The sequence below is a fragment of the Balaenoptera physalus genome, assembly GCF_965194825.1.
Source record: "Balaenoptera physalus genome assembly, chromosome: 8".
Taxonomy (NCBI): Eukaryota; Metazoa; Chordata; class Mammalia; order Artiodactyla; family Balaenopteridae; genus Balaenoptera; species Balaenoptera physalus.
In genome coordinates, this window is record NC_138887.1 from 62,927,643 (window position 1) to 62,933,730 (window position 6,088).

The window sequence follows — 6,088 nt, forward strand, 5'->3', positions numbered from 1 at the left end:
GTTCCAGCCAGTCTGGGGTCTACATTCTGGTGATCAGCACACAGTTAACTTCCTCCACCTGGTGAGGGTTTTTTAGTATCTGTAAAACAACTCAAGGATATGGCTCAGGATATTATCTATAGCCCTTGAGTAGGAAATAAAAGCTCTTGATTTTGCTTTATGGCTAAATTATTATTATTTCATCTTGCTTGACTGTTTTCCTTTGTTTCTGCATTTTCTCACCTCTCTGATTAAATTTGCTCTTTGGAACTTGGGGAAGGTCTAGGAGGCTAAAGCTTCTGTACAAACAAGAGGAAGGGGACATGGGGGATCTGTCTCTGGGAAGGCCCCACAGGGTCCTGCTCGGTTTCACACTTGGCACAAATTAGAGGCTACAAGATATATAGAGAGTTGAAAAGGATAATAGGCACAAGATGGGATGACTTGACAATAGAACAGGAAACGGGAACACTTAAAAAATCAGACTCAAGGCTGCCAAAAAAAACACAAAAAACAAAAAAGCCCTCACTTTTCTAGCTGTTTAGGGCCTTACTGGATTAGACCTTGATTTAGAAGCTTGGTTTAAAGAGCAAGGTTTTGGTAGTTAAGGGTAAGTTCCAGCTATCCAAAAAATTAACTCCACAGAAATATTGGACATACCAACTATTACTGTTCATTATTTGGCCATGACACTGTACTTGTGAAAATTTCAAAAGGTCTTACTTTATTCTTCTGCTATTTTATCACGTGGCTTTGAAAGTAAATCATTAGATTGCAATGGATATTTCCTAGAAGGAAGAAAAACAAGTAGATTTTAATATAGATTATTATAGTCAAGTTTCTTTCGATTACAGGAAACAAACCTATACTAAAACTATCTCAATTAAAAAGAAAGGTTTTGCTTTGTTTTGTTTTTTGGAAGTGTGGCAGAGTGAGCTGAAAATCTCTAAGCTTTCTAGATCAGTTTGAGAGGAGAAAAGTAGTGATTAGAGAAAAGTCATTTGGCAACATGGATTAAAAGAAAAGTGGACAAGTGTGTTGTATAATTCAGGGCAGGAAAGAGCAAGGTTTTACTTTGTAAGAACTAAAGTCAAATATGTTAATAGAAGGAAAAAACATTCCTCATGTGCACGATCTAGAGATATGGGGAAAATAACAAATCCTCATGATGGTAAAATCCTGTTGACATTAATGCTCCTTTAGCATACAGTTAGCTCCAGTCTAGAGTGGAACACTCCCCTTATCCATCATCACATCCATGAGGTCAGAGTTCTCTCCTACTTTCTACCTCCCAAGGAGAGCCAGTAGACATTGAGAAAGAGCAGTGGTCACCAACCAGAAGGGAAAAGCCAGTGACATAGACAGCTCCCAAGGGTATGAAATTTTCAAGCCTTAAGATGACTCTGAGATAGAGATAGTTCAGTAGGGAGAATTCCAGAGGACATAAAGTGGGGTCAGGAGGCAAGAAAGGGAAGGGATCAAGGAAGAGAGTTTTGGGAAATAAGGGACAAAGAGTTGAAGGGGAGCAGAATTTGCCACCCCAAAATATACCTCTTCTTTGGCTGAGGTTTAGTTCTTATTTTTCGAGAAACAGCAGACACAGGAAAAGCTCTGAAACCAGAATAGAAATTAACCCTTTTGAAAAGGATATTTACATTTATAAGGGAAATCTTCCATTTGCAAGGGTGACTTCCTCTCTGTAGAAAGAGAAAAAAGACCCTAAAACTCTAGAAACTCTTATCAATAGAGAAGGCAATGACTTAAATCTGCACAACAGCATTACTCTTGTTTACTATGCTTTGCCTGGTAACCCCTTGTAATTGGCCTCCCCGACCCCAACATCATATTTTGTCTTTAGCTGGAGATGGTATTTAAGGTGATGGCTTGGCCATTTGGGAGAATTACTCAGTTTTCCTGGGTATCTCCCATGTATGCAGGAGGTATACAAATTATTAAACTTCCATTTGTTCTCCTGTTAATCTGTCTTTTATTACAGGGGGTCTAAGTCAAGAGCCTAGAAGGGTAGAAGGAAAATTATTTTCCCTCTCCTACAGAGTCAAAGAATAAGGGAAAAGGGTAAATTATGTATTCTTCCCTCCCTTCCTTCTCCCTTCCCCCAAATCACATGCCCTGTATGACTTCAGAACAGTTACCTTGGTGAAAATGAATAAAAGAAAACCTCACTAAAGTGGGGTAAAGGGGCCAGAAGAGGGAGCTGTCATGCTCCTACCACTCCATCTCAACAGGAAGAGACATATTTTGCATCTCGAGCAGGGAGTGACACTACTTTCCTACCACCAGCCAGGGAAGAAAATGTTCTCCTTGCTTGGCAACAGCTCAGTCAATGAGGGTCTGTCACAATTCAGCCAATGAAAAGCCTCTATACTTCTAACTTCCAGTTTCGTCCAGTTGATTTTTTGTTTATAACAGGCCCTCCCAACTTCCCCTTCTTCTCTCTAAAAGTTTCCTCTTTGCTTTATGTGACTCACATGTGGTTCAGCATAGTTGCATGTCCTGAATTACAATTCTTTGCTGCTCCGGAATAAACCCATTTTTCTGGTACAATAACTGGCTGTTTTGTTGTTTTAGGTTAACACCTAAATTTCTTCAGTAAAGGCTGGCAAAGTGATATCCAAGGATCAGCCCTTCTTTCCATGGACAATGGATGCTGGCAGGACCTCAGTGGTGGGCATGGACTATCTACTCACAGCTGATGATCCAGTTAGAGAAACAGTAAGGTGAGTCATCTCTCACTCCAACTCTTCTCTCCTAGGAGAGTGGAACTAACTGGAATGCTAGTTTTCTTTGCAGCTGAAAAGAAATGGAGCTACTACGTGAAGGTATATGAAGATATACATGCAATCAGATTGTCTAAAATAACTGCAGTATGGGTGGAATCTATGAGACTTAAACACTATTTCTCTTATCTCTATTCAGGGTTCGGCGTCAAGAGGATATGGAAGAATGAATTTTTTTTTTGCACTGGGGATTTTTCAGTTAGCAATGTCAGGATAATTCAACATGCATAGGTTGAGACTTCCCTGATGGTCCAGTGGTTAAGAATCTGCCTTCCAATGCAGGGGATACGGGTTTGATTCCTGGTCAGGGAACTAGGATCCCACATGCTGTGGGGCAACTAAGCCCACGTGCCGCAACTAGAGAGAAGCCTGCGTGCCGCAACGAAGATCCTGTGTGCTGCAACTAAGACCCGATGCAGCCACATAAATAAATAGATAAATAAACAAATAAATAAATAAAACGCATAGGTTACCTTTTGAAGCTGAATGTCACAAGTAAGTTATAGAAACCCAAAGAAGAAAGTTCTGGTGCTTTGTATTTTTAAAACCCTTCCAAAGGGGGGGGGAAAAAAAAAAAAAAGAATTTCTAGAGATCTGGCTTTCCTAATTACCTCCAAGTGAACCATTTAGCTGCTCAAAGATCATCTCATATTTTCTCTCTCTTCCTCTCTCTCTCTTTCGCACACACACACACACACACACAAACACACACCATCCTGCAGGAGAAAATAGATTCATATTAAATGTTATAATCCTTCAATTCTCTATAGCCATGAACAATTTGGTCTCTCTGAAAGCCAACTCTCTCTGATAATATGGAACACCCTGGAGCCGACAGTAGGTAGTATAAGGCTATGCTATACAATATTAGCCACTAGCCACATGTGGCTACTGAGCACTTGAAATATATTAGTCTGAATCGAGATGTTCTGTAAGTACAAAATGCACTTGGATTTCAAAAACTTGACATGGAAATAATATTTTGGATACATTGGAGTAAACAAAATTTACAGTTTAAATTAATCTCACCAGTTTCTTTTTGCATTTTTTAATGTGGCTACTAGAAAATTTTAAATTACATGTGTGGCTTGTTCACTGGTCTAGAAACTAAGGTTTAGTCACCAAACCCAAAACAATGAGAAAAATCTAATAGACAATTGCTGCATTAATTTTCTAAGTGCTGTTTGGCATAATTTGGTTGTGCTTTCTTTGTGAGTTTTAGCTCCTCTCTGAGAAGAAATGATATCCTTTGAGCTTGTTCTTGTTCAAGGGTTAGAATGAAGTACATCTGATATGTCATAGATATTACAAAATATTTTCCCAACAGAATGTTTTTCCAAAGGAGTTTGTAAAGACTGTTGCATTCTAGAGTGAACTAGGTCACTCTTCTTCCTGAAAATCTTCAATGACTTGCCATTCTCTAGAACAGTATTCAAGGTATTAAAGACCTTTGTGGTCTTCCCCAGACTTCCATAGCCAGACTCATCTCCTATTGTACCTCTGCATGGACCCTAAAGCTAGCCACTCTCCACGTGCATGTGAGAGAGCAGTCTGAGAATCACCTTATAAACTAAGTTTTGGAAGCGTGTACAGCTATGCAAAGGTGCTAAGTAATCCCCCACTGGAAGACTTGACTCTAACCTGGTTAAAGTTTTTAATGTAACCGAAGAAAGAACACAACTTTAGAACATGGCCTAAGGGCATGTGGTCAGCCCTAGAAACACACAAAAACAAGGAGCTGGAAGGCAGACTTTGACCATATTCATCTGGTCCAATGTAGAGGATAAGGTTTCCTGTTAGGACTCTGGGAATGTGTGGTCTTTCCTGAAGTATGTCCCTTTTGTGCAGTTGGACCTGTCAAGCTACCAAAATGACGCTTTTTAAAAACATAACCATATCACAAGCTGATCTTTTTATGACTTCTTGTATCCCAAGCACCTTTCTCACTATAGGGCTTTCCATTTAACTTGTCTAGAGGGAGAGAGGTGTGTGTCAGACAGGATGGACATCTGTTCTTCCCAGCAGTTATAATTCTTATTGTAAATTTATAAATTGGCATTTTGATTTATATTCTTTAGACATTTGGGAGTTGGTAAGTATGAGTCATCGTCTCTGAATCTGATCAACTCTGGGGCATTGATAAAATCAAATTCTGGAGCTGCAAGGATGAAGGGCTGACCGTAGACCATTGCAAATTAATCATAGTAAATGCTGTTTGCCAAGGGAAGCCTCAGCTCACTTCTCTAACTCAACTTCATGGCATGCTGTTTACACCCCCGTTCAGCACTTATTTAATGTTATCTTGCATTAGATCAATCGTTTATATGTCTGTTTTCCTTCCCTGTTATACTGTAAACTCCCTGAAGACAGAGACTGTGTATTTGTCCTTGTATTCGCAATAGTACAAGTGCAACAAACACATTTGTGGGGTAGATGGTGCCTACTTGTTTTTGAAGTTTTTTGGGGGGGATGAAGCTTTCTGGTTTTTTTCCCTTCTAATGTTGATGATATTATATCATAGTATTATTAGAATAGCATCTTAAAGCAACTTTGAATAAAAGTCTTTTCAGAGGCAGAATTATTCCCATAGGGTTTTCCTGAAAGTATTAGTAAACTTGTCAAATTTCACAGATGCCTTTGATATGCTTCAATTAGGTGGCAATAATTTAAATGTGGAAACTGGAAACAGGGAAACAGGGATTATTTCTGTGTAGTTTGTTTTCAAAACAGGTTTTATAAAATATTGAGTAGATACAAAATAATCTTTATAAATAAAGATTAATGATATACGAAATAATCATATATCCAGTACCCAGTTTAAGAAATAGCACTTCTTTATCATTATCTTTGAAACCCCCCATGTGCCTCTCTACAAGTCTATCCCCTTCTTTCTTCTACAGGGGACTCAGAATCCTGAGTCACAATGTCTTTTACTTAAAAAGCTAAAATAAAAACAGAATCCAAACACTTTTGACACTTATGAACATTCTTGGCAAACATTAGAAGTCAAAATTGATTTATGATTAAGTTTATGATTATTGTGTATTTTTGAGAGAAACAATTAGAAATCCTAATTTCATGGGGACTTTAAAGGATTCACCCCAAAACTTGGTGACTGGAAGAGACCCTGGTATCTCTAGAGGTGATCTGGTATCTTATGCAGAAGGCAGGATGTGAGTGGGATAAAAGCAATGTTTGGCACATGCTAGGCAACACAGATCCTAGGATGTACTCTGTAGATTTACATCATGTAAAGTAATTAATGAGGTCCATGTATCTTAACCAGGGAAATAACTCTCAGGACACGAAAT

General features: G+C 38.7%; 1 long non-coding RNA gene across 1 annotated transcript; it reads right to left on the reverse strand.

Annotated features, from left to right (window-relative positions):
* Window positions 1–683: 683 nt before the first annotated feature.
* On the reverse strand, window positions 684–5,861 carry LOC309665633. The gene is made up of 2 exons (XR_014266597.1): window positions 2,469–5,861; window positions 684–767 (listed from the first exon to the last, which is right to left on the reverse strand). It is a non-coding gene; the product is annotated as an uncharacterized lncRNA (long non-coding RNA).
* Window positions 5,862–6,088: the final 227 nt, after the last annotated feature.